Below are 19,898 nucleotides of genomic sequence, written 5' to 3' on the forward strand. Positions count from 1 at the left end.
AACCCAGTGGGTCTGGGCCCAGAGCTGAGTGGATCTTTCACACCATGGAAACTCTTGGCCGGGGAGCTATCATGGAACCAGGTGTGTTAGGAATGGTGTGATAAAGAGCGAACGAACTTCCAAGGTTAGTGATGCACACATGAGTTTAGCCTTTCCTCACCCCTCACCCCTACCTCACCTCGGCTCTCTCCACCATTGCCCTACTTCTCATCTTCCTTTATTGGATACAAAATAAGAAGAAAAAAAGCCTCAGTGGATCAGTGAGACTGAAGAGGCCAAGGTCCATCTTTTGATCTACTGAGATGTGAGCTAGAATAGAATGAAAACTCACACACATTATGTCCTAGTCCGGTGTGACTCTCCTTACTATATTTTCACTACTCAGGAGGATTTTTCCCCCCACTTATTTTATAGGCAGATCTCATGTTTTCATGATAAGAACCCATCCTTTTGTCTGCCTCCTTTCTTCCTAGTGACTCATTCCAGAAGCTTCACTGCATACAACCCATTTGTCACTATGGAGGTGTTTGTTAAATTCCCACTCTCCACCATGGGCCCTCTCTACCGCATTCTATTTCAATCTGTCGAGACCATCCTTTTCTGACTTCCCCTAAGGTCTGAAATTCTGAAGGCAGTGGTGATTGAGAAAGAAGGACAAGTCTGGGTCACAGAGGATATGATGGGAAGGAAGCAGGGAAAGTTCCAGTGAGAATAAAGAAAACAATTAAGTGTGCTAAATTTTGGAGAGCTCCTTGCTACTCATCAAACCGTCAAGCGCTTACACATTCAATGCTACAGAAATGACGTTTGTAAAGAATAATATCTGTGATGATTTGGGACACATTTGCTCGCTTCACAGAAGACATTGGTTTCTCAGAGCCTGTATAACTTGCAAAATATACAATAACAGCAACAACCACAAAAATCATTTCTTCAACACACTTTTAAATCAAGGAGAGAAGCAAGGTTGCATTTGTCGGTGGTAAAATAGCGTCTCCTTGGCACGTGCAAGGCTTGGCTTTGATCTCCTACACTGACCGAATGAATGAACAAATGAGCAAGCGCATACACATACATACATGTGTTCAATTCAGAGTGTAGAGTAAGCACTTGAGCTTCTACCACAAGGTTGGGTGCTGGTGGCCACTGGGAGGATCTTGAAGGGGAGGTGGCACATCCTGAAATCTCTGCACAGCTGGAAGCAGGTGTGATTTGCATGGGGAGGAGGGAAGTACCCAGTGCAGGGGTCCCCTCTTCCTGGCCGGTGTATACATGCCTTCACTTCCAATTGTTTTTGTTTTGGTGGTACTGGGGATTGAACTTAGGCAAGTGCTCTTCAATTTGAGCTACTTCTCTAGCTCTAACTTTCAATTTTTTTGGACAATAGAACTAGTACTAGTTGTATTCGGGCTCTTACAATGTTTTATTTGTCATTATTTTGTTAATTCAAATTAGCATATACAATAACTAGTTCTAACTTTCATTTTAAAAAGAAAAATAGTACTGAACAATTTTCAGTTTTTATTTCCTACATTGCATCCTAGTGTTCCTAATTAGATAATTTAAAAGAAAAATGGCTATTGGCTTTTATCTATTCATAGTTTTTCATCTTAGTGCTTTACTTCCTTCTGCTTTTGTTTTCTTTTATACCTTTTCTAAAAAACCTTACCAGTGATCTTGAAATAAATCCAAATCTAACCTTCTTCTGTTCCTATTTGTCTCTGAGTTTGAATTCTCTGTATGTAGGGTTATAAATACCATGCTTTTAACTTCCTATATTTACTTTTCATTCTTACCTATTAGGATTCACGTCAGTGTCATTCCTTTGACTGCTGGGAAATGGCCCCTGAGCACAGATAGTAATTTAGGTATCTGCTGTTACAGTGCTGGATAGCTGGATTGTTTCCAGGCTTGCTCAGAAGATGCTCCATGCTATGGGAAGAGAAGAAAGAAGAAGGATGGAGTGCTCCATCCTAAAGTTGGGGAGAAGAAGAGAAACCCATGAAAAGAGAAAAACAGAGGACTGAGAATTGACCAATGAGTGAGAAGGTTCCATTGGAAGCTCAATGGCGGCCTTGATGAGAGCAGTTTAGATGGGAGATTGGGGGGAAGCCCAGGCAGTGTGAGATGTAACAACTCTCTACCTAGTCCTCATGCTCCAGTCTCAAGTCCCCTCAAATCCATCCATGCTGTCACCATCGCTAGTTATATCCCTAAAACCCCAGACATTCTGTAGATGTGCGGCTCCCTAGCTTATGGTTATGAGCCCCACACTTGCTGAAGATACATCATCTGATTTTGTACTATTTCCTGCCTTCCTTATCCGAGCCCCAGTCATCTCTTGCCTTGTGCTCCTTCTGATGGGCCCCACACACTGGACTTGTGTCAAACTTAGATTTAGGCAACCATGTCTTCCCCGGAATCCTCCATTCCGGGACCTTTAAGGACAGAAGGTCTGCTGGGGTGCTTTGTGGAGCTTCTTCATGCATCCGGGGCCTGAGCTGTCCAGATCTCCTCTGTCATATCTTAGGATGCTGAGCAGAAGTCTCCCAGAGCATCATTATCACTTGCGCTACTCGTGTGCCTGTGTCTGCGACCCGAATGCGGCGCCTGCCCACGGTTATTGTGAGCAGTGACCGAAGCGCCAGGTAGCAGGGACAAAGTGTCGGTGAAATAAAAAGAATGGTGAGAAACAAACACCTAAACCCTATCTCTATGGTATGTTTTTATGAGATAATTTTAATGGAGACAAGTATGAAGTCTCTGAGGGTGACTTTAGTTTTGGAGCTAGCCACAGGCATTGGGATGAGGAAGCTGGGAACATAATACTTTTGGTTTCTTTTTTTCCTACAAATGAAGTATAGGAGTGGGGATTAAGCATAGCTGTTTTGTGATAAGACACATTTTCTGATATGGCTCATAAAGGACACTAAAGTTTATTGATACCAATTTACTTTAGGCGGTTTCAAAGATGAATTCCTCAAAATATTTTGAGGAATGCTGGATCACAGTAATGCTGGATTAAGTATTTGGCCTGTCAAGGTGACTGTTTGAAGGGCAACGTTTACTTGCATCTGTAAGTTTTAGTATCTGTGTTTCAAAACAAAAAAAAAAAACACAAGACACATCTGTTTGCTGGAGTGAATTTTTATAAACTTAATTTCATTTTATTTCCTGTGTATTGAACTCTTCTCTTTGTACTTCAATTGTTTTCAATTTTCTCCTTGGTAAGCTTTACTTCCCAATGCAGCAATATTTGAAAATTCTGTTAGAATTGTTATTTTTTTTTAAAAAAACAACTTCTCATAAAACCATTAACCAAGAGCACATTTAACACCAATTCCAGTGGCAGGTCTCTGCCTCTATGGATGTATGGCCATTCATTAAGATCTTTTGTTCCCTGATTTTCAATCTCTGTGACACTGCTCAGATCCAAGCCAATTTGGATTAATTTTTCAAGTCACTTTTCATGAGCCACTGCATGCAGTGTTACCAAGTCTAAATGTGTAACATCTGCTCTCCTTGCCCTGATAATTTTACAGCTCTCTCAAGAAGTCAGCTACTTTATCAACCAGGGAATGTGTTTTGTAAGGCTTTGTTATTATTGCCTCATGATTCCTTCACCTTTTAGAATTTCCCCTCTTAACTTTATTTGCCAAGGCTTGATAAAATACTTACTAGTTAGGCATCTGATGCAATTATTCTTCTAGTGAAACACTCTGTGACTCTAAGTATATATATGCATATATATATCTATCCTTTTCAGTTATTGGGATTTAAAAGATACAAGCAATAAAATCTGTGTTAGTCATTTTTTTTTTCATGTCCTGGGAGGGATGTTTTTCAGACTTGCTGATTGGTATATAGTTCAAGTCTGAACTACACACGTACCTACTCTTTGTCATAGCTGTTTATTTTTTTTTCTAGGTATATTGTGTGGTATTCTGCCTTTACCATATGTCAAGTGGATATTGTGCTTCTTGTGCTTGCTGCAGCACACATTCAGAAAAGTAAAGTGCTCTCTTCTGCAGTTAGTTGCCTCATGTAGCTTGTGAAAGTACACTGAAGATTTCAACGCTTATGTCACGTCAGTGATGTAGGTGAGCCATGTTTAATTGCATTTGTTTTCAAAGGCTCTGGAAGCAATGTCTATGTACATAAGCTGGGAAAGTTTGCTTTAGAATTAATTCTTGAAGCAAATTGAAGATGAGTCTATGTAAACAATGCATATGTTAGGATTGAATCCCCGAGGTCTTTGTATTTACTAATGATATCAAGTAAATAAACATGAAAATCTTTTATTGAGCAGCTTTGTATTGGTTAACGTACAGTGCTTTTTTCAAAAACTTTACATATAAGTTACTAAGTCAACAAACTCTTTGAGAATATAATTGACATTTGGTGGTGTCACATAAATTAAAACTTTAGCAATGATTTATCAAGGGTTACTCAAGTATTAATTAACTGACAGCTAAAACACTGCTTTTGACATTCTTAAATTTCCTCTGGTTAATCTTATATGCACTACAGATTAGTCAGCTTCTCCCTCTGTATATAAAATATTTAGCTTTTGAAGTGTTTTGACATATGGTAAACTTCAATAAGAAGGCAGACATTTTCAGTTTTGAGAAATGTAAATAGATCATTCTGTAAAAAATTCCAAAACGTTGGCTCTGGGACAATGAAAAGCACATGTGCTTTTCTCTGCAAATCTCGGTATACAAGTGACTGCTTTCAGCACATCTTCCTCGTCCCCACTTTTAATATGAACTACTTGATTAAATGTTAAGTGGACCAAAGGCCAAGCTTCACTAATATTCATAGTTTCCAAAGGATGGAAAACATTTAGTTTTAGATATTTCCCATTCTTTCGTGGCTCAGTGATAAGTAACTAGCTTTGGGAATACCCCCGATTTATGACCTGAAACTCTTGAGTTGGAAATTCATTGGCTGAATAATGCCATTACTGATGTTTTGTTTTAAATTACTAAATGGCAACTTTATGTTCTGTTACATCTACAACTTAAAAAACATGTTTTGGAAATACGTTGGAAATTTTCTTTTTCCTAAAACCAAGGTTAGAATTTTTCTTCCAAATATGGTTAGAGGTATTATAAATGCACCGTTCATTAAGTTATAACCATCCATTAGAAACCTTATACTGAGTACATGTTTTGTTGTTGTTGTTGGTTCTGGGGCTTGAATTCAGGGCTTGAATGCTGTGCTCTACCACTTTGAGCCACAGCTCTACTTCTGGTTTTCTGGTAGTTAACTGGAGATAAGTGTCTCACAGATCTTCCTGCCTGGCTGGGTTTGAACCAAGATTCTCAGATCTCAGCCTCCTGAATGGCTAGGATAACAGGCATAAGCCATCAGCTCCCAGCTTATACTTGCATTTTTATAAGTAAAAGAAACTCCCAACATTTAAATGTAGCAGATGACATCTTTAGTTTCCATTTTAAGTTTACCAAAAAGGTAGATCTGTATCCAGAAAGCTCTTATGACTTAAACTTGTGGGATAAATGATTTAAACTAGTAAGATATTCCTTGTAGATGAGCGTGCATGCCTTTAGAATCAATGATTCTAAGTCCAGAAATGGTATCATGTCAGAGGTCAAACAGAGGGATTCAGTAAGCATGTTTAGGTCTTGCTTGCCTTGTATAAATATTTAAAATGGTGCATCAATATATATCAAATGAAGAAGAGTGCCTTATTAGTTATGTAGAAGTAAAATTAGAACTCTACATTGTATTTTTAATAAAAATATAGCCTTCCGTTTTTCAAGGTGTCAATCATACACACAAAAGATTTTTAGATTTTTCTCTTCGTTATGGAGGGGGGCATTGTGACATTTCACATATGCATACAATGCATCCTGACCAAACTCCCCTCCACTCTCTCCCTCATCCTCCTGCACCCCCTCTTAGAACTATTCCAATAGTTTCCTTGCTCTGTTTTCATATGTGCATATAAAGTACATCAGTCATGTTCACCCTCATTCACCATCTCCATTCAGCTGGTACCCAGCCCCCTCCACAGACCCGGCTTTACCCACATGAAAGTTTTTTAAAAGGACAATTTTCTGCATAGTTTCTCAATTTGTATCAGTACAGGTCTGTGGCTCTGTTGTTATTTACAGGCATTCTGTGTGCTGTTAAAATTTTTCTTCCTGCTAACTTCATGAATCATTCGCATAAATATGGAAATGCTACTAAATCAATACATTCTCTTGTAACATATGACTTTTGTATTTCTGAGATCTTTTTAGGACTTTTTTTCTCATTAATTATGGGCTAAAGCACATAAGAAGATGCATTAAACAAGCATTATGAACAGATGTTGTCAAAGAGGAGGGTTGAATATGTAATAAGAGATTTCTGGATTTTGAAGAGGAAATAAGTGAATATTTATGTGACAACAATGTTTGCATTATTATGTAAAACATTGGTAACCTTGGGATAAAATACTATCTAACATTATGGATTTAAAAAACTTAGTGGAGAATTTCTTCTAGATCCAGGATAAACAAGGACTCTGTTCTAGCTTTTTCAACAGGAAAGTTCATCCACTGTTGAGCTATTTTCAATCAGATTTTTTTTTTTGGCCAGTCCTGGAACTTGAACTCAAGGCCTGGGCACTGTCCTGAGCTTCTTTTGCTCAAGGCTAGCACTGCACCACTTGAGCAACAGTGCCACTACTGGCTGTGTGTGTGTGTGTGTGTGTGTGTGTGTGTGTGTGTGTGTGTGTGTGTGTGCTGAGGAATCGAACCCAGGGCTTCATGCATGCCAGGCAAACACTCTACCACTAAGCCACATTCCCAGCCTCAATCAGAATGCTTTTATGAGCATGTCAGGTTTTGATGGCTCGTGCCTACAATCCTAGTTATTTGGGAAGTTGAAATTTGGAGGATTTTGGTTTGAAGCCAGACCAGGTTGAGTTCATAAGACTCTGCCTCAACAAAAGAAGCTGGGCATGGTGTGTGCCTGGCATCCTAGTTGCTTGGAAAGCTGAGATGGGGAGAATCATGGTTCTAGGTCAGTCCAAGTACAAAAGTCTTCATTGGAAGAAACTGGGTATAGTGGTACATACCTGCCATCCCAGCCACAAAGGGAAGTCTAAAACAGGTGCATCAAGGTCCACATGTGTGCTTGAGCAGGGAATTAGACTCTACTCCCAAAATAACTACTACAAAAAGGGTAGAAGGCATGGCTCAGTTGTACAGTGCCTGCCTCACAAGAATACGAGGCCCTGAGTTCAAAACTCCAATACTACTCTTAAAACTATAGTCTTGTGGGCAGCTGATATAGTGGCTTGCTTCTGTAATTCCAGCATTTTGGAGGAGGACAACTGTGAACTGCAATCTTCAGGTGGGCCTGGGCTATCCTATAAAACCTTGTCTCAAAAATGTCTCTTCTGGGATCCAGACAAAAGATATTTTCTCTCTTTTGAAATACTTTCTTATTTTTAGTTTTTGATTGTACTGGGGATTGAATTCAGGACCCAGCAGAGACGAAGCCTATGCCTGACCACAGAGAAACACTCCCAGCTCAATATGCTCTCTCTATGCATTCACTTTTGTTTATTGTAATACCCTTGTACACTTGGAGTAAAGTGTTGACTTCTGTTCATATGGCGTTCAGCTATTTACCCACGGAGGTGACAGAGGTGGAGGGTGGGGTAGGATTGTGTGTGGCACAAAAGGAGGATGGCATTTTTGTGTTTTAACCAGAGTTGTTTGAAACTTTACGACTTCACACTTTCCAAAATAGATGTTTGGTCAGGATGTAGGTGCCAGTCCCATCACTAATGAAAAGAGCCTGAAGCAGGGCTCTGGGGGCTCACGACTGTGACTGTGGCTACTCAGGAGGCGGAGAAGCAGAGGATCTGGTGCGAAGTCCGCCCAAGCAGAAGTTCCTAAGACTCTATCTCCAAAGTAGGCAGCAAAAAGTCAGTACTGGAGGCATAGCTCAAGTGATAGAGTGCCAGGCAAGCAAGTTAAGTAAGGGCAAGACACTGAATTCAAATTCACATGGACAAAAGTGAAAAAGAAAAACATGCTTATAAAAACAATCAAAACTTTAGTCTTAATAGATGTTACTGCACAAGTCTGGGTACTATCCATATGTTAGAAGAGCAGAAGTATGTATCTATTCTACTGGAAAACATATTTCTAAGATTTGATGAATTTTCCTCTCAAATGCCATGGTGATTTACTTCAAATACCGTTGTTAGACCTTTGAGTGGATTTTAGAATGAATCAGATATTACACTTGCTCTATTTTATGAGTGTTAAAATGTTTACTATTTTAAAATAAAAAATGTATTTACTTATTTTGGAATCTATGTGGAGTGTGGTCCTTGTACTTTCAAGCAGAGTATAGTTAGGATGAAGTTATAGCTTTGTGTTCTTCCTTTACCATGTTTATCTCAGGCAGGAACACACACATTTCACATTTGATCTGAACCATGGAAGCTAGAGATTTTAAACAATTATGAGCAACAACAGAATCATATTAATTCTATGGGTATCTGAAACTGTAGTGCAGAATTTTAACTAGATCAGTATTTCATACACTGTGGTAATAAAAGTATTATTGCTCCAAATTAGAAAGAAATAAAGAGGAAAGGAAGGAAGGGAGGGAAGATGGAATGGAGGGAAGGAGGAACTTTGCTACAATAATACTTTTGCTCAAAGATTAATTTTTATTAAGGTGAAGGGCAAACACAAGTGGAATACAAGCCCTTCCTTTGTTTTCCCGACTTTACCCTCTGAGAGACACTAAAGAAAACAATTTTATAGTTGCAGCAGCCATTTAGAGCTAACTAAAGAAATCTGAAGTTGATAGTGAAGAGCTGAGATTTTCTCTCTCTAATTCAATCAGTTTTGATACCTATCTTACAAAAAAGAGAAAGAATAATTACACTCAAAGTTCCAAGCTAGAAATCAAATCATGAATTTTGCAGTAAGATTACATAAGCATATAAAATTAATTCGAGGAAGATTAGCATGGCAATTGTAAGCAATGATGATATGAGCCTATTCAGTCCAAGGGAGCCCGAAAATTTACTGCAGTTTTTATTTTGCACAAGTTTAGTAAATAATGCTTGTTACTTTGGGTGTTGTCTTCTAGTTTTTCTCTGAGGTGTGCCATACTAATGTGGAGTAAATTTAGAAAGCCAAATAGTTTTATTTCCATTTTAATGAAGTCTGTAGAGCTAAAGTGTATAAATTAGTACCCAGCTACCTGGTTTGCATGCCTGTGGTATTTCCATGTTCTGAATATTGATTAGATTGTTTTAAATCTACAAAAGAATCGTGTACCTTTCTCAGTCATAAATTGTAAGGAAAATTTCAATACTTAAAAAAATTTGAAACGAAATGTACAAATATATACAGATATCATCTTCATTCTCATGCACCTCGTTTAAATGAGATGATTACAGCCTGTTCAGCGCTAGAAAACAAGAGAGGCGGTTTATAAAATTTTGTTTATTTATGTATTTTAAAAATACGGAATGCTTCATGAATTTGCATGTCATCCTTGCACAGGGGCTATGCTAATCTTCTATGTATCGCTCCAATTTTAGTATATGTGCTGCTGAAGCGAGCACAAGGGGTGGTTTTTAAAACTACTTTCTTCCCAGTATGTATGCCTTAATGATACATTTATTAGTTATAAAAGCATAAAGATCTCTTCAGTAAGCAACCTCAATCTCATTTCCATTTGTAATTGAATTGCATTACTTTTACTAATTGGTTGGCATGCAAAATATGTACAATTAGACAGTCACTTATGTGCCAGTGTCTGTATGAAAGAAAAGGCAAAATTCAGACAAATCAAGGGCACACAGTTGTTATTGATCCCACCCTTTTAGGCTTGGCCTTGTCTCCCCGGGAACTGGAAAGGGCTGAGTGGACATATTCTTAGTCTGCAGAAAAGGAGCGCCATGCATCTGGAGCTCTATTCAGAGAGAGAAGCACTACTGGTCATTTAGGAAGCAGGTGCCTCTTGGGAAAGCTGAATTCCTCCCCCTCCCCCCCATCATGACCAATCGCTGGCTTCCTCCCCACCATCTTGACCAATCCCTGATTTCTACCATCCTGACCAATCCCTGACTTCCTCCTGACCATCCTGACCAATCGCTGATTTTCTCCCTATCATCCTGACCAATCAGTGACTTCCCCTCCACTGTCCTGACTAATCACTTTCCTTTGTCTGCACAGGGTCTCCTCATGTAGCCCAGAGTGGCCTTGGACTTGTGATTCTCCTACCTCAGTCTTTGAAAGTACTGAAATCATAGCAGGGAGAAGGGTGATAAACTGATTTATCTAAGGGTACGGAGTAAATTGGACTGTATTGTAAGAAAGTACCTGAAGCTAAGAGAATGGGAGCCTGAGAAAGGATGAGGAACACCCACACTAAATAGTCAGGAGGAATAGGAGCCTGAAGAGAGAACTGACAAGGGAAGCACAAGAGGAACAAGCAAACCCAACAAGTATCTTTTCTTCCTTCCTTCTTTCTTTCTTTCCTTCCTCCCTTTCTTCCCCTCCCTCTTTTCCCTCTTTTTCTTTTTCTTTCTTTCTTTCCTTCCTTCCTTTCTTTCCTTCTTCCCTTCCTTCTTTCTTTCTTTCTTTCTTTTTTTTTTTTTTGTCATAGGGCTTGAACTCAGGGCCTGGGTGCTGTCCTTGAGCCTTTCTGCTCAAGGCTAGTTCTCTACCACTTTGAGCCACAGGTCCACTTCCAGTTTTCTGGTGATTAATTGGAGATAATCTCATGGATTTTCCTGCCTGGGCTAGCTTTGAATTGTGATCCTCTGATCTCGGCCTCCTGAGCTGCTAGGATTACAGGTGTGAACCACCAGCACATGGCTGACAAGTAATTTCCTAAAGGGAATAAGAAAAATCAGGGCTGGGGATATGGCCTAGTGGCAAGAGCGCTTGCCTCGTATACATGAAGCCCTGGGTTCGATTCCCCAGTACCACATATACAGAAAATGGCCAGAAGTGGCACTGTGACTCAAGTGGCAGAGTGCTAGCCTTGAGCAAAAAGAAGCCAGGGACAGTGCTCAGGCCCTGAGTCCAAGGCCCAGGACTGGCAAAAAAAAAAAAAGAAAAAAAAGAAAAATCAGCATAAGAAAAGGGTATTTTATGAAGACAGTGGTCACCTGTGTCAATGCAGCTGAGAGCTCAGCTTTTGGGAGATGCAACATGTCCATTGGGTTTGATGATCAAGTGATACATGAAATGGCCCCTCAGGAAAAGGGGAAGGCAGAACCCCAGGAAGTATGGGGTTGAATGAAAGTAAGTAGAGTTGAAGATCTAGAATTGAGGCTAACTCTTTGGGAAGGTTGGCTATGAGGGAAGGAAAATCGTGGACAGAAACTTGAATGTATGTGCATGCTTAAACGTTTTTGAGTTTTGTTTAAAAATACTGAGAAGAAGGTGTCAGTAAAGACAGGAGACAGGGTCAGCCAATAACCACTTCTGTGAAAGGATTCCTGAAAAGGCTAAGGAATGCCACAAGATGCACCTATGACCAGCTGATGTAAAGAAATCTGAGGCACAGCTCTACCCTCTCAGATCGCTTGTGATAGGTGTGGATTGGAGCCCATAACAGCATAAAGTCTTCAAGGAGCTGATTGCTGGGCACAGACTTCCCATGCTGGCTAATCTGTTTCTCCCTAAGTAGCATGCTTGACCCAGCCCTGAAGTTTCACATCCTTTTTGCAACCCTGCCTGTGTTCCTTGTGATTTTTCCACAGAGATTTCCTTTCCATTTCTGAGTGCGGAGTGTTTGACTCTCTATCTGGCTCAGACTTCTCATGGATCCTTGAAGTGCCTTTTGCTTTACTTACAAAAACTCATGCGTTGTTGTCTAGTCTTTCTTCCTGACCAAGAAGAAAATCTGTATTCTCTGGATTGTGTAATAAGCCACTGCCTTACAGCACAATGTTATAACTTTACTGGTTCCTATATTATTTGGTTTTAATTTTCAGTGAATTCTGTTGCTTTTTTGGTGGTAGGTGACTATAAAATTAAAGAAATTTATATGAAGGCAGAGTCTTTATAAAAATTACTTTTTTCCTCCTCAACCTTTCCACTTCCTGTAGTTGACACTATTGAAAGATTTAGTTTAGGCATTTTTGTGCATCTAAATGTTTATATGAACTTTGTTTATTGGCAAATATATTTTAATGTAAGTGGAATTATATTATGAGATGAAAATTATTCCACAACTGGCTCTTGTTAGTTTCTGGGCATTGGAGCTACTGGGCTCTATGTCATTCTTGTTAACAGCCTCACACAGTCCTGTATTTGGGATGAAATATGGCTCATGGAAGGAGCCTCTTATTGCTGCTCAGAGTCAAACTCTCGTTTCCTTCCTAACCTCGCCCTTCTATTTCAGTTAATGGTAACTCTTTCAATTGCTCAGGCCAAAAACTTCTCAGGTATTTTCCCCTCCTTTTCCCTTTTCGCCCTCATCATTTGCATTTGCTTTTTGGTTTATGTGTTATCTGTGTCTTTCTGACAGGTGTATAAACATCATTTCAGTGGCTCAAAAGTCAAGACAGTGACTCCAGAAATGGCAATAGTTAAACTCAAAGAAGTGTGTGTGTGTGTGTATGTGTGTGTGTGTGTGTGTGTGTGTGTGTGTGTGTGTGTACGGATTAACCTCTGCACCAACCCTGGGACTGTGTCCTCTCTGTAACTCTGACAGGACTCCTTAGTTTTTGTTCCTAATTGCTTTGTTTCTCATCTTCCCACAAGTGCTTGCTGTCCTGGAGTCCCCAACATTGGTGTCTGTTTGCTCACCAAGGGCTGGTAATTCTAACTACACCAGGGCACAGTCTACTTCCCTTTACTACTGTTCTCTTCATCCCATTGCAAGACATTTTCAACACTGGCCAAGTCCACTGCCAGGGCCTCCTAACTGGCCTCTCCCCGCTAACTGTTTAGATTTCACTCATGTTGTTTTCTGTTGGTTTCTGTCCCAGGGACTTTGCATAAGTAGTTATTGCTACCTTACTCCATTATAGACCTCCCTCCCTCCCTCCCTCCCTCCCTCCCTCCCTCCTTTCCTCCCTTCTTTCCTTTTCTCCTTCCTTCCTCCCTCCCTTTCTTATTCCCCCTCCTCCCTCATCCTTTCTTTCCTTCTAGTACCAAGGCTTGGATTTGAACTCAGAACCTCGCACTCTCACTCAGCTTTCTTTAATCATGGCTGAGACTCTTCCATTTGAGCCATGCCTCCAGTCCCCATCTTACAAACCTTTAAAAAAAAATCTCCATGACTTCACAGCCACCAGTCTGGATTTCTTCTGTAGAACATTTGTCATACACATACCGACTCAATGATTATCCTTCTTCCCAGAGCATTTTATGCCCCTCGACAGCAGCTTCCCTGTCTGGCATTAGCCGACTCAGGCACATATTGGAGTCTCCACAAATGTTTGCTGGTGAGCAAATGCAGCCACAACTTCGGACGAGTGAAAGGCCTCTGAAATTGTTGCTCCGGACTTGATTCTGTACACAGGATGTGGAATAGAAGAAAACCTGGCAGGACCAGGGCAGAAGCTTTTCCCCATCGTCCCTCCTGGATGGGGTTTGAGGCCTCAGTGAGGTGGAGGGAAGACCAGAGCCATAGGCTGCAGTGTGGAGCACTTGCCTCCTCCATACGAGGTACTGAGTTCAACCCCCAGCACCATCATCACCACTACTAACAATGGAAGAAGAACAGGACAAAACGAGAAAGAACCACGCTGGCGAAGTGAGTCATTTTGTACTTATTGCCATATGTGGATGATTTATATGTATTAGATAGCGTGTGATTGCATAACGTACGTGCGATATAGCATACGTATGACATCACATCACACACATATGTTGATACACATTTGCATATATGTTCGTAATCAATTATTTAGAAAAAAAATTAAAAGAAATGGCTCTTTAGAAAGCTATGTGTCTTTCATTCCTTAGAATGGACTTGCAACTCAGACAAACCCTCATAAGGGCAGGACATAATATTGTCTTCTTTTAAGAAAGGGTACTTGACTGTGTGTCACGTGGCTTTTATTTCCCCCTATAGTTCCTCCCTTGAGACCATTTTAATTCCACTGATGCTTCCTCTGAAATCATCAACTCACCAAATCAACCAACTCTGGAAAAATAATGGAAACGAACTGCTCTGTTCTTCATCTTAATTTAATGTTTTCATCTTATAAATTGGATGCTACTGAAGCTAAAATAGACAAAAGGCTTTGTGAAAGTTTTGAGTGATAGAAGATAGAATATGACCTCAACTCTAATTACAGCATTTTTAACTTGAGACTGTAATTTAAGGATTTAACCTTTATATTTAAAATTTAAGGGTTTTGTGTAACTGCAAGAATCTATAAACAATGATGACATCCTAAAGAGAAATGAAATGGAAAGTAAACGACCCTGCTAACTTTCCTATTATATTTTGTTGCACTGGTGGAGAGGGACAAATCTAGTTCTAGGATTCCTTACAACATAGGCACAAAAAGATTGCCATCCTACTTGCTCTTTAATCTGCACTGCTGGTTACAGCAGAATTTATAATCAGTTGAAGGTTTGATGGACTGACAGAAACCTCTCTGCTCCCATTTTTATCTTCATGATTGCTTATTTATTGCAGGAGCATGATATTTATTCTTAATTATATGCTAATCATAATTACTAAGGAAATTGTTGGTTAGCCTGTCTGGCATCAGGCAATCAAAAGGAAGGCCACGATAGAAACAAAACACATTTCATTAGAAAACAAAAGGAATCTGAATGGAGCATGCTTTGATATCATTATGATTGGGTTCTAACAAATGATTATTAATATCACGACTAAAAGATTTCACTTTAGATACCCCGAGCCAGGTGTTGCAACATGGAGATTAGTGTGTTCTGTCTGTGAATAGCTGAGCAAGCCCACAGTGGGCAGAAATGAATAGGCCCAGATAGCCAGTCCTGGGTTAGCTCTTCGGCTGTCACCTGGCCTTTTTGCTTTTGTGTTTTGTGCCTACTTTGAGTCTCTGGCACACTCTAGCTTCCTTTCTCCACTCTCTCATGGGATGTTTGGGTGGGAATAAAACTCCATATGCTACTTCTTCAGGGCATTTACATTCATGTTTACTTTCCCTAATTGGAAAATTAAAGGCTTGTTATTCCTGCTTCATTTTGAACATGTCTTTTTTTTTTTTTCCTCTTAAAGTAGGGACACTATCCCAGTGCCTTTAAAAATAGACTCTTGCCTTCTTTGCCTCCTAGTAAAGTGAACTTGAGATCTGAAATGGAAGATGTTATGAAAGAAAAAAATGCTGTCTAGAGAATGAGAGTGGAGAGTAAAGAGTTTCAGAAAAGGATTAGAAATATTTTCCTTTTAAGCTTGAATGCTTTACAAATGTGCTTGTAAACACTAAGGAAAATACAAAAGGGACATTTAAAATGAAATATGATGATATCATTTGCAATCATTTTGCATGTGACTTGGAAAGATCTCTCATATTAATGGAGAAAATTCACCCAACAAAGTGCAGTTTCTCCCACAGATAACCGATAAGAAGTAGCCTAGGAAGAAAACACGAAAACAGTAAAAGCTGATCATCAAGACAAAAATAGCTGTTCTTCCCTTGACAAAATTAAGAAAGTATCTGGAATATTCAGCAGCTTTCTGTGATAGACATCAGGTGAGGGGGTTGCATAGCAATGTGGTACTCTCTGTGATTTTTGACTTGCAGGGTCACTAAACACGTATCCTGGTTTAGAACATGCTTGAGAGGCAGAGAGATTTACAGAAAAACAGGGCTTGTGCTGGGTGCTATGGTTCGCGCCTATAATCCTATCTATGCAGGAGGCTGAGATGAGAGGTTCACTGTTCAAGGCCAGCCCAGGCAGGAAAGGAGAGGAGTGTGGCTCAAGTGATACAGTGCGAGCCTTGCGTGGAAAAGGCCAAGTGGCAACACAGGATCTTCGGTTCACGCCTCAGTAGGGGCATTAAAAAAAGAAAGAAATGTTTATTCTCTATCAAGGACCTGGAAGCTGGATGAAAAGAGCCAAACACACACACACACACACACACACACCCCACATATACATATAATATATAAATATGGATAGAATATATAAAATATATTGTATGGAAGTATATAATATATGGGATATATTATATATAAGCATATATTTAACCCCAAACTAGAGATGAGACTAAAAGAGTTGTTTATGCTTGCCCAAGTTCCTCTCTCAGAATCGTAGTGAGGAGGAGGGCACGCGTAGCGTGGAATGTGGCGGGATAATTTCGGTTGAAGATGAAGGACAACGGTGTCAGGAGTCTGGGAAGTTAACACACCTGTGGATGCAGCAGGGGTCCGGATTTTAAAAGGAAAACGAGGCAGGCGCCAGCCACAAACCACACTACCTGTACTTTCCACCTCGGCACATTAAAGATTGTGTCCAATAATGCAGCACAAAAGTGCCAAGAGGTGAGCTGGAGTCTGACGTCGGCTGGCTAGGAACCGTGTGATCCTGGGATCCATCTCCCCCGGTCCACCGAGGGTGGTGGCAGCCGCCTTACCGGCTGCAAGAGTGGGGCAGGCGCGAGCGCACGGTTCACCCACCGCGTGCGTCCGGGGCCTGCGTCCCAGCCTCCCCCTGGTCCTGTCCACCCGCAGAGGCAGAGCCCAGCTACCTGCGCTTCCCCAGTTCCATGTGCAGCCGGCATTTCGGGAGCATTTCACCCAGGAGCTGCGGGTGGTGCGCGCGGGCCCGGGCTGGCCAGTGCCCGTGGTGTCCAGGCTGGCCTGGGCGGGCCCTGCCCGGCTTGGCTGCGAGCAGCGGGTCATTTGGTATCAAGCACACCCAATGCATCTCTCCAGCCTCATTTTCCCCGTGTGGCCTTTCCGTAACCCACGCCCTGCTCTGCCCACTAGAACTTTCTTTTGTAAATTTCTGTGTGATGAGCTCTCAAGCCTTTCTCATCAGGAAAACTTTTCAAGACTCGGCTTCGGGAATGCGAAGGAAAAGAAAAATGGGCATTTCCACGACCATGTAGGGTGACAAAATAAAAGGAGTGGGGAAAAAAAGGAAAGCCCCCTCCCATGGCATGAGTAAGTCCACTGTCAAGAAGGAACACCACATAAGTGGTCCTTGCGTCTGGCATACAGATAGTCCCCCCGCTCTAGTGTGTGTGTGTGTGTGTGTGTGTGTGTGTGTGTGTGTGTGTGTGTGTGTGTGTGTTCAGTGCTTCCTTCTCATACGTGTGTTTTATACCTTGGGAGGGGGCCATCTCAGTGTCACAAGCCTCTGAATCCTCACATCGCTTTTCCTGGTTCCATGGGAATTCTGTCATGACATTTCATTTACAAATGAAATGCTCAATTCCTGCTGCAAATCCAGGTTCTCCTCTCTGCTCCCCTGCCGGCGAAACAGGTTCAGATTCAACCCATCTTTTGAGTGATTAGCTCCATCCTTATTATTTAGCATTTATACTTCCGATGTAAAGACATAAAACAAACCCTCATTCATCATTTAAAGCCCTAATTGTGATAGTTCTTTTTGTGGTCACACAGACAGGCTTTCTGGTTTCCATATGAATTTACTATGCTAATCCATTTGTAGTAAAGACTAGGAATGTTCCTATGTTGCTATTTTCACATAATAATGGGGGGGGGGTTCTGTGAAATACTTATGATATCATAACTTCACAATGATATAGACTAGTTTAAGTGTGGCTTTTATATACCACATTTGAGTTTTAAAAACAGATGAAAAGACTTAAGTTTAAGAAAAGCAAGCCACCAAAAGGTCCTTGATAATTCTCCCCCAAATCATTAAAAATAACATTAGTTTTAAACATTTAGGTTTTATTTCTTTGTTTTTTATTCCTACCCATCCCACACCTCGTATAACTCAAAACTCACTTCTAATTATTCTAGATGAAAAAATGCCCAGTGGGTTTTTTTTTAAATCTTATTGATGCAGTCTTAAATATCCCTATTTTTTTCTCTTGGCAAATTGATGGCTTTCTTAAAGAGATTTAAGATGTCAAATGTGTATATGTGTCATGTTATGCTTATCAGCAGGGGAAGTCATGAAGTCATGATTTCCTTAAAAAAAGAAAGTGTAAAAGATAAAAAGAATAGCAGAATATAAAATGAAAACGCAGAAATAAAGACAGTTACAGCAAAAATACAGCAAGAGAAGCAAGAAAGAGTAAAAAAAATGCAGGTCTTGGGGAATTATTTTAGGATACAATAGAAAATGTAATACAAGAAGAGAAAAGAAAAAAAAACAGGGATGAAAGTCCTCAAGAAAAGTGGGAAAAATAGCAAGAAGGTATATTTTTGGCAAGGCAGGAATAAGAAAACCAAAGGCTGTGAGAAAGTAAGCTTTATTTTAGAATTTAAGAAAAGAGTTGAAATATTTGCAACACCATAAGGATAATTGAACTGCAAAAGTCCTGAGGGGAAGAATTCACAAAAGCAAACACATTAGACTGATTTTTATAGCTCATCACATTTCTACTCAGATTATTTCTAGTTTTGATTTAAAAAAAAGTCTTCAGACAGATGAGTAATTACAACAAAAATGTTTCTAGGACATCATTTAGATCTGTAGAGTTTATGGGCTTAGACAAATGCTGTCAGAATAGAAAATACCACTATTGAAGTCATGTTCTAGAAGTAAAGCCCCAATCTTGAGAATATGTGTGAAGGGAAACTTTCTTATAACACTAGCTGTCCTAAAGGCTTTGCAGGACATAATTGTGATGAAGCAGCTCTCTGCTGCTGGGGTAGGAGTTATAGCCAATAATAATATATTGACATTTATAGGGTTGTGATGTTCTGCCCTGAACTCACTTAACTGGTGCCCTGGAAATCGCCCAGTGTTTCTCATTCACTGTATAATGCCAGTTAAAAAAATAGCCAACTTGATTAAATCCAGTTAGATGCTAATAGAAAATAATAAAGACAAGTATTTCACATAATGTCATTCTTGACCATTTATTTTCTTCATTCAGCAAGTGAATGCGATTTATGGAAAAAGAGCTCTTCACGCTCTTTCTTTAAAGTTAGCACCAGGAGTAATTAGTCTTTACTAAGCGATTATTAAAGCTTCACTTGCATTGTAAATCAGTTGAAAATAAGCAGTAATAGAAGGGAAAGCAAGTTCATTTTGTAGGACACTATTTTTGGTGCACTTAAAATGAAAGGCACTGGGGCTTTGTATGATTTTACTGTATTAGATGATGGAATTTGATTTATTTAAGCCTTCTATTAAGCATTTCACCATCTTCAATGTTTAAGATTCTGTAAGAAGTTGACTATTTGCTTACAGTTCCAGTAAGCTTTCCTTTAAATCAGACATTTCTCTCCCTCTACGATTTTGCGATAATAAAGGTACTAATGGATGCTTTCATTGATGGGCCCCCTACTTAAGGAAAATGAAAACCAAAAATGATCCTGGTTCTTTAAAAGTTTATCCCTGTGGCACCATCATGTAAGCATACATATGGGACAGTAAAAATGGAAGACGACACATTAAATGACATTATTATAAAATGCAATACTCTTGGAATGATCCCTTATTAAATTAGGCTCTATGATCTGAGATGAATTTTCTCGATCCCTAATCCATCACTGGAGAAATATTAAAAGATAGGTCTCAACTGGTATTAGAATGGCACTCCGTCTCTACTTTCATTATTTTGAATTAGGGTGGTACTGGGGGAGAGCCTCTTAATGAGAATTAGAGTGATTCACTGGCCTTCTTTTGGATTTTGACAAGTAAAATATTAACTCTTCAGTCACAGCTGTCTGAATTAAAATACTTGGCAGCCGCAGATGCACAAATTAAATTGGCCTTTATGTTTCCATATTGCTGACC

The 19,898-nt window shown here is 39.9% G+C and overlaps 1 non-coding gene across 1 annotated transcript; it reads right to left on the bottom strand.

Annotated features, from left to right (window-relative positions):
* Window positions 1–9,506: 9,506 nt before the first annotated feature.
* Window positions 9,507–9,613, bottom strand: LOC125352135. The gene has a single exon (XR_007211129.1). It is a non-coding gene; the product is annotated as a U6 spliceosomal RNA (small nuclear RNA).
* Window positions 9,614–19,898: the final 10,285 nt, after the last annotated feature.

The sequence above is a fragment of the Perognathus longimembris genome, chromosome 5 (genome assembly GCF_023159225.1).
Source record: "Perognathus longimembris pacificus isolate PPM17 chromosome 5, ASM2315922v1, whole genome shotgun sequence".
Classification (NCBI taxonomy): Eukaryota; Metazoa; Chordata; class Mammalia; order Rodentia; family Heteromyidae; genus Perognathus; species Perognathus longimembris.